General features: G+C 36.4%; 2 long non-coding RNA genes across 2 annotated transcripts; one reads left to right on the top strand and one right to left on the bottom strand.

The window, feature by feature from the left end:
• Positions 947 to 1,460, top strand: LOC110262872. Its single transcript, XR_002347884.1, has 2 exons — positions 947 to 1,060; positions 1,419 to 1,460. It is a non-coding gene; the product is annotated as an uncharacterized LOC110262872 (long non-coding RNA).
• LOC110272100 lies at positions 7,025 to 9,718 on the bottom strand. Its single transcript, XR_002363011.1, has 2 exons — positions 9,583 to 9,718; positions 7,025 to 7,325 (listed from the first exon to the last, which is right to left on the bottom strand). It is a non-coding gene; the product is annotated as an uncharacterized LOC110272100 (long non-coding RNA).

A 9,718-nucleotide genomic window follows, 5' to 3' on the forward strand; every position in this document is an offset into this window, starting at 1 on the left:
GCTCATGAATTGGGAATACCCTGTGTGGCTGTGTACTCAACCATAGACAAGGATGCACTTCATGTCAAATTGGCTGATGAATCCGTCTGCATTGGCCTCTGAGTATCTGGTAAATTTAAAGATAAAATTATACCAGTTTTTACCAAGGTAAGTTCTAACTTCCAATGTAAGTTTCATTGCAGATTTTGAAATGTTATAGTACTATTGTACTAAACTATTAATGGTTTTTTTTGTAGATTGTGGATCCAAAAACTGGAGAGGAGAAGCAAATTATAGTTTCGGCTGATGATGGTATCCGGCCTAACTCAACTTTGATGGATCTAGCAAAGCTAAAGCCTGCATTCCAGAAAGATGGTTCAACAACAGCATGTGCTGAAGAAATCTGTTAATGTTAAGTTTGTTATAGTTTAAATTTCTTTTCATATTTTTGTTCTCAGTTCTTATTTTTAATTTCAGACAATGCTAGCCAAGTTAGTGATGGTGCCGCAGCAGTTCTCCTGATGAAGAGAAGAGTAGCCGTGCAAAAGGGGCTTCCAATTATTGGAACCTTCAGGTACACAATAATCACGCAGAACAAGTAATTTTGTTATTAGTGGTATTACAAGTCAAATATGAGGATCTTGAATGGTGCATGAGCAAAGTCATTTACTTACAAGAGCAACTTTGGGTAGATAAATATGCACCAAAGTCATTTACTGAGCTTCTTAGTGATGAACAAACAAATCGTGAGGTACATCTCTAGTATGAAATTTAGCTCTGGAAAAAATTACTTACAAGAGTTATAGTTGGAAGATATAAACATTTTTTATACTTTTTTCTATAATTCTTTTAACAATTTGCTTTTGTACCCATTAATTAATTTGTTTATTGTCTGAGACAGGTGCTCTTATGGTTGAAACAATGGGACTCTGCTGTTTTTGGCTCTGATGTGGTGTTGTAACAAGTGAAGACATTTTTTAATACATCTTTCATTTGTTTCTTGTTAGACTTCCATGATACATGGGCCATCCTGGATGCTCGAGTGAAAGATGCTTTTGATATAAAGAAAACCATTCAAGAGGTAATTCTGATTCTGTGCGTCGAGTTTTGGAACCTTCTCGTATTAACATGACAAGTATACCTAATTTCTACTTAAATTGTTTCCTGAAATTTGATCTCTACCTACTTGCATTGCATCCTGCATTGCCAATTGGTTAGATTCCTTTCTCCCTTTTGCATGGTAATTCAATGGTTCCTTTTGCCTTTTTTTTGTTTCTTTTTTGCAAAAGGAAAAAAAGCACTGAGCTTGCTTGCCAATGGGGTTATTCCTTGTTTCTTCATTGTTATGTCTTTGGTCGGTGATTGTCAGCATTTTCATTATTATGTTATGTGAAAAGGAAATGAAATCATTTTGTTGATGTTGGTGTTATTTTTTTCAGCTCCACCAAACATTGCTGGGAATCATTCTGAGAGGGGGATATTGAGCTCGGTTATGTACTTGTTGGGCACAAGGTTGTAAGAAAAATATAAAATACAGAAAATAAGGGACCCTGAGGTGATTTTGAGACCCCAGACCTGCTATTAATTTTCCATTGCTTTTGTAATTATACATGCGTTTTGCTTAGTTAGTGAATTTCGACTAGATAGGAAGTTGAAGGGTTTTTTGTTACTGAAAAAACCTGAAAAGTTTTGTATAAGGATTAATGTATAAAACAATTATACCAAAAATTGTCACTAATTACTGTTTAATTTATCTTGTAATAAAAATTGCATACTATATTTATAGGTTTGGTAATAAAAAAGGATTGAAAATAATTTTTTTTTAAATTTGACAAGGCTATCGCCACGCTTTAAAAGTGTGGCCGTATCTCCCGCTATCGCCACGCTTTAAAAGCGTAGCCGTATCTCCCTATGGCCACGCTTTAAAAGAGTGGCTGTATCTCTCGCATATCGTCACGTTTTTTAAGCGGGGCAATCTGCAAAAGCGTGGCGATAGGTCACCAAAAGCGTGGCGATAGAGCAACCGCCACCCTTTGATAGGCCACCCTTTCAAAAGCGTGGCGGTAGCTCAAAAAGCGTGGCGAAAAGCTATCGCCACGCTTTAAAAGCGTGGCAATAGAGTTGTTTTCTTGTAGTGTAGATACAACATTCTTACTTTAAAACGATGCTTTTAGTTTGTTTCTTTTGTTCACAAAATTGACAAGTTCAATCTTTTTTAAAATAGATTTTGGGGAGATAGACTTTATGCAAACTATTTAAGAGATAACATAAAAATAAATTTTATGTGTGCATGACAAAGTTTCTTATTGTGTCCATTTTTGAAGTGCTGTAACCAAGTTTCTTCTTCTCATTCCTAATGTATTACTGTCTTCTCACTAAGGTAGCCATGCACCTTCCTCACTTTATGATGAACTATCTTTTTGAGAAATGAAATGTTGATACGTGGATGAATGTTGAATATTGTCACGTTGTACAATTTGGGATGTTAGTAAATGTAGTTTTGGTATTCAAACACATTGAACTGAACCAAACTGTATGTATGTGAATAAGAGTTGTTATCATTGTTGAATCTTTAGAATTTTAAGTCTCAAAGATTGCGTAGAATCAAGGACGATCGAGGCTCAGAAGATGAAAAGAGTTGTTACCATTGTTGATGATGAGTGAAAAGACACAAGATAGAGCATCCAAGGTTCAAAACATGATAGAGTATGTATATTAGAAACAGGTTTGTTGATGATAAAATGTCACGTTAAGCTGAAGAGGTGGTATAATTTGATATACAAGCGTGATTTGAGATGCCACCACTACAAGAGGGAAGATGCTCAGACTCATGCCTCTCAAGACACAATTGCTCCTCAAGTTGCACAATCTATCTAAGCCAAACAAGCTCAGAAGATTTTTGAATTTGAAAAGTAGACAGATTAAGGAGAAGAGCAAGAAATTTGGGAAGAAGTATGATGAGCGGATAATTTATACGCTTTTTGGCATTGTTTTTAGTATGTTTTTAGTAGGATCTAGTTACTTTTAGGGATGTTTTCATTAGTTTTTATGTTAAATTCACATTTCTGGACTTTACTATGAGTTTGTGTGTTTTTCTGTGATTTCAGGTATTTTCTGGCTGAAATTGAGGGACTTGAGCAAAAATCAGATTCAGAGGTTGAAGAAGGACTGCTGATGTTGTTGGATTCTGACTTTCCTGCACTCAAAATGGATTTTCTGGAGCTACAAAACTCGAAATGGCGCGCTTCCAATTGCGTTGGAAAGTAGACATCCAGGGCTTTCCAGCAATATATAATAGTCCATACTTTGGCCAAGAATAGACGACGTAAACTGGCGTTCAACGCCAGCTCTCTGCCCAATTCTGGCGTCCAGCGCCAAAAAAGGATCCAAAACCAGAGTTGAACGCCCAAACTGGCACAAAAGCTGGCGTTCAACTCCAAGAAGGACCTCTACATGTGCAACACTCAAAGCTCAGCCCAAGCACACACCAAGTGGGCCCCGGAAGTGGATTTATGCATCAATTACTTACTCTTGTAAACCCTAGTAGCTAGTTTATTATAAATAGGACATTTCACTAGTCTTTTTGACCATCTTTGCATTATCTTTTGATCTATTGATCACGTTTTGGGGGCTGGCATCTCGGCCATGCCTGGACCTTCACTTATATATTTTCAACGGTAGAGTTTCTATACTCCATAGATTAAGGTGTGGAGCTCTGCTGTTCCTCAAAGATTAATGCAAAGTACTACTGTTTTCTATTCAATTCATCTTATTTCGCTTCTAAGATATTCATTCGCTCTTCAACCTGAATGTGATGAACGTGACAATCATCATCATTCCCTATGAACGCGTGCCTGACAACCACTTCCGTTCTACATTAGATTGAATGAGTATCTCTTAGATCTCCTAACCAGAATCTTCATGGCGTAAGCTAGAATGATGGCGGCATTAAAGAGAATCCGGAAAGTCTAAACCTTGTCTGTGGTATTCCGAGTAGGATTCAATGAATGAATGACTGTGACGAGCTCCAAACTCGCGATTGCGGGGCGTTAGTGACAGACGCAAAAGAATAGTAAATCCTATTCCAGCATGATCGAGAACCGACAGATGAATAGCCGTGCCGTGATAGGGTGCGTTGATCATTTTCACTGAGATGATAAGATGAAGCCATTGACAAGGGTGATGCCTCCAGACGATTAGCCGTGCCGTATAACATCAGTGCCAAGTTTGATCCGGCAACAACACCAAGTTTTTGGCGCCGTTGCCGGGGATTGTTCGAGTTTGGACAACTGACGGTTCATCTTGTTGCTCAGATTAGGTAATTTTTTTTGTTTTCTTTTCAAAAAATTTTTCAAAAATATTTCAAAATTTTCTCCTTTGTTTTCGAAAAAAAAAAATATAAAAATGTTTTAAAAAATTTTATTCAAAATTTTTAAGAATGAATTCTAGTGTTTCATGAAGCATGTGAAGCCTGACTGGCTGTAAAGCCATGTCTAAATTTATTTGGACTGAGGCAGCAATTTGTTATCAAGAGCAAGCTAGTTGTTGCTAATCCACCTGCTGCTGTTCCTGATTCACCTGCTGAAGCTTGGCTGGCCATTGGCCATGTCTAGTGTTTTGGACCGGAGCTTTCATTGAAAGCTTGGCTGGCTAGTGAGCCATGTCTAATTCCTGGACTGAAGCTTTAGACTAAGAATGCAAGATTCCTGAAATTCATGTTAAAAATTTTGGAATCCTTATTTTTTTCTTTTTCATATAATTTTCGAAAAAATCCAAAAAAATTAGAAAATCATAAAAATCAAAAACATTTTTTGTGTTTCTTGTTTGAGTCATGAGTCATGTCATAAGTTTAGTGTCATTTGCATGTGCATCTTGCATTTTTTGAAAATTTCATGCATTCATAGTGTTCTTCATGATCTTCAAGTTGTTCTTGGTAAGTCTTCTTGTTTGATCTTGATGATTTTTTGTTTTGTGTTGTATGGTGTTTTTCATATGCATTCTTGAATTCTTAGTGCGTAAGCATTAAAGAATTCTAAGTTTGGTGTCTTGCATGTTTTCTTTGCATTAAAAATTTTTCAAAATTGTGTCTATGATGTTCATCTTGACATTCAAAGTGTTCTTGGTGTTCATCTTGACATTCATAGCATTCTTGCATGCATTCATTGTTTTGATCCATAACTTTCATGCATTGCATCATTTTTCCTGTTTTCCTCTCTCATCATAAAAATTCAAAAAAACAAAAAAATATCTTTCCCTTTAAACAAATATACATTTTATATATACGGCAGTCATTACAACAATTAGTCATTTACAACAAAATATAGGAATCAAAAGTGAATTTACATACCGCAGGCCAACCATTACAAATGACTGAAATTTGTGAATTACAAATAGCAAAATTTAGAGAATTAGATAATACATACAGAAGCAGAACTCTACATCATATAATTAACCAAATAATTACAGCAGCTATGATTAATTGATTAACCAAAGAATCTAAAATTGACCAAATAAAGAAGCAGAACTCTGCATTAATCTATATAATTAACCAAAATTAAGCAAATAATTACAGCAGCTATTACATACAGAAACAGGACTCTGCATCAATCTATATAATTAACCAAATAAAGAATTCTGCATTAATTCATATAATTCATTAACAAAAAAAAATTGGTTGAAAACCAGTACAAACCCACCGCGGTAGAGAGCAGAGAGTAGAGAAGGCGTCTAGGTCACAGCGGCAGAACAGAGGAGATTTCGTGACGTTGACAGAATAGCTTCTACCAACCAAACGAGCAGACGACACCGACCAGACGACCAGACCAGCTTTGAAGTTCAGACGACGACACCGCTGCAGCAGTTTTAATCCGCGACCAGACCAAACCAGACCAACTTCCTTCCATCCACCTGTTGGTCCTTCTGCCCGATGACAGTGTCGATTGCGGTAGACTAGGAGGGACGGTGGCCTTCGTTGTTGGATGAAGATTGGGAGTGAAATTAGGGTTGATATGTGGTGGCTAGTGAATGAGGGGACTGGGTCTCCAGTTTGCATAAAGGGTTGGGTTGGGTTATCAGGTCAAGCGGTCATCTATGCGAGTTTTTGTTTTTTTTTTTCGCGTCTCAAAATGACGCCGTTTAGAACCCAGGGTGAAAAACCGATACTTTTAAAAATCTGACCGATTCGACCGGTTTTTTTATAGATTTTTTGCAGGACGGTTCTGGGGGTCATCCAGACCGGTTAGGTGACCGATTTCTGGTTAATTCAGTTGAACCGATCAGTCCGGTCCGATTTTCATAACCTTAACGTAAACACTAAGTTGGTCCTTCGCCATTTTTACAAAAAATAAAACGATATCTGTAATAAAAAAGGACACTTTTCAAATTTTTATTTTGAAACAATACAATTATTTAGTTAAAAAATCTGTCAAATATTAATAGAAACTAGTTTTGTAGGAACTTTTATTTGTAATTATAAGGTTAAAAATTCTAAAAATATTCTTTTCAATAATAGGACCAATTATCACTATTTCTATTGCTACCTTTTTCATACTTATTATTATAACTTTTTACCTCTATTATTTCTATTGTTTAATCATACTTTATCGTCATCATTATTATATCTCTACCATTATCAACACCAATACCAATACTATCAACATTTTTGTTATTATCTTCTCTCATTCTTTATTCGATATATTTTTCTATTTGAAAGGTCTTTGTATTTCAATTATCTTTTCTTCGTGTGACACCACTTCCAACAATGGTCTTCTCCACTTAATTAACTACCATCGACAAAAATAAAAAAAACTTATTAATAATTTGTAGGGTTTAAAACCGCTACAGATTTCAAATAAAATTGTAACACCCTACCACATAGAGTCTTATGCTTAAGTCATAAAGCTGAGGTAGCAAGGTATTACGACCTCTAAAAGTAAAAAAAAATATATATAATAATAATTGAAAGGAATTTTAATTAGAAGCCTGTGAAGAAAAGTTAAGCAAAGCGTTAAATAGAAAATTGCATCACGCGCGTAAGCGATGAGTATGAGAGAAGAATTCCAAAGATACATATAGCAAGGCTTCTGACTCGGATCGCGAAGCTAGAACCGGCCAAAGCAAATATATACATATACATATACATATAACCCAAAAGAGCAACCCTAAAACATATATGCCAAAACATCTGTTTCTCCAAGTCAACCTCTAGGAGGGATAAAATACAAAATGCAAGGGTGGAGAATATGTATACATATATATACGAAGCATAAAACAAAATACAGTAATCCCAAGATAACCAACTTCTCTTACAGAGGAAACTCCAGACGCTCACCGAGGTGCATCACGACCTACATTTGAAAAACAACAATATTGAATGGATGAGAACCGAGGGTTCTCAGTATGGTTAAGGTGCCCACATATATAATAAATAAGGTCCCAGGAAAGCCAGAGACAATCCTAGAACACTGACACTTAGATTATAAAACTTAAAGGAACAAACTGAACCATAGATTTGGTACAACTTTCTAAGGTACCTAAGTCACAATATAACTCTAACCCTTGCTTTCACTTTCACCTAACATAACATTCTATATATATTGCCACTTACTACGAAATCCTTGTTAACCAATACTTATTACTAATCCAACCAATTACGGCCTATGGCCCGAATCAAATCAACTCGGTCTCTGGTCCAAATAAACTCAGCTCGGCCTTTGGCCCATTTCAAAATAAAACATCATTATTATCAGTCCACCCCCAAAGTACTCAAACAGAAGGATAATCACAGACACAAGCAAATATAAGGCAAACATATCTAAAGAACAGTTACAGCAAGTATTACAGTTACCAGTTATACACAATTTATCAGTTAGGCAAACCAAAACAAGTATGCACACCCAAACAAAGCAAACAAATGCAACATGATGTATGCCTGTCCTACTGGTCATCAGCTCACGTGTCGGTTAAATTGCCAGAACCCGACACATCTAGTAGCTAACCCAAACATTTGTTTCTAGGTTGCGCATCTTCATACACGAAGAAGAGTTCCTTTCCACATCGAAGGAGCGTGCCTTTCCACCTTCTCCTGGAGGATATACGAAGGAGAGTTCCTTTTCACATCGAAGGAGTGTGCCTTTTCACCTTGCAACCAGAGAAGAATGTGGGGTAAACAATACGAAGGAGAATGCCTTTCCACTTTTCCCACATCCTCATCACGACAAGAGAGGAAACTTTCGTCCTCAACTTGCCATCCGAACACATTTTCAAGTTAATACGCAAGCGGGATCACACCCAGACCTTGCCATCTCGACCATTTCGGCCACACACACATCTCAACCATTCTGACCACACATAGTCATCCCCAATCTCATCATTAACATCTCAATTCAGTTATTCTAGATCTTCCTTTACTTCCAAGTAACCTTCCTTTCCATAGCTTAATCTCATCACTACACTTAAAACTAATCTTTAGGGGCTAAAAGAATGAAAATAGAGGTTTAGAGATTTGAAATCATGTTTAAAACACTAAAATTCCATTTGCTAAAAAATAGGGCTATGCGTACGCATGTCATGTGTATGCGTACGCATAGGTCTATTTTGGCCCAAGATGTGTATGCATGTCAAGGTATGCGTACGCATGCCTCCCAAATAGAAACGACCCTTCGCGTACAACGGGTATGCGTACGCATGCAACCATGTATTATCAAACTTTAGCTAAGTCTGCAGAATTTTAGCTTCACCCTCCAAACTTTTGATGCACATAACTTTTTCGTTTTAAAATATTTTTCATTCATTCTTCAAACGGCGTAAAATTCACGAACCCAATTTTTATTTAAAACAGGTTTGAAATAATTTGGGGGTCTGGAAGCCAAGTTATGACTCGCCAAAATTCGGCCAAAAATAAGATTTTCATAAAAATACTCTAACCTCTATTTTCAACCTTTCACCATTCAAAACCAACTTCCTAAGCTCATAATCAACACCAAAACACACCATATCACAAAAACATAGCCTCACATCCTACCTCAACCAATCATACCTCAATTTCAAAACTCTTATACACGAACTTCACACACACACATAATCAGTTGCCAAAATTCATATTCAATCCAAATCAACAATTTAATTCAACAACCAACACTCAATTCAACTTATCCTATGGGTCAATTAGCCTAAATTTTCACGACACGTTACATATTATATACGAGAAACCAAAATCATACATTGGCCGATTTCTCCCCAAGCTCAAACATCTCAATTCAAGCCTCCAAAGTTCCAAATCAAGTGTTATAGGTTCCAGCCACCAAAAGTTCCGATTCAAGTATAACACTTCGTTAATTTGACTTCAATTTCACATACATACAACCTAATGCCATATAATTCCATATACATACAAATTCTCATTATCGTAATATCATAAAATTGGCAAAATTAGAATAAATAATGATTCTATACCCTTACCCATGAACATATTGATGGAACCCACAATTACTTGATACTAATTCAACCCTAAACCATCAAAATCATCAAAATCACTCAATTCCCAAACTAAAAACGTGGAAAAGATGGAGGCAGAGAACTGGGGAAAAAATTGAAGACTCTTACCACTTTGTTGAATTAGAATTGAAGAAGACTCTAAGACGAACGCGCAGCCGCTGACGGCTCGTCAATCGGAGCTCCGAATTGAAAATTAGAAGGATTTGAAGATTAAAGAAAAAAGGGGGTTAGTGTTCTCTATGCT

This window comes from Arachis ipaensis, chromosome B05, assembly GCF_000816755.2.
Source record: "Arachis ipaensis cultivar K30076 chromosome B05, Araip1.1, whole genome shotgun sequence".
Classification (NCBI taxonomy): domain Eukaryota; kingdom Viridiplantae; phylum Streptophyta; class Magnoliopsida; order Fabales; family Fabaceae; genus Arachis; species Arachis ipaensis.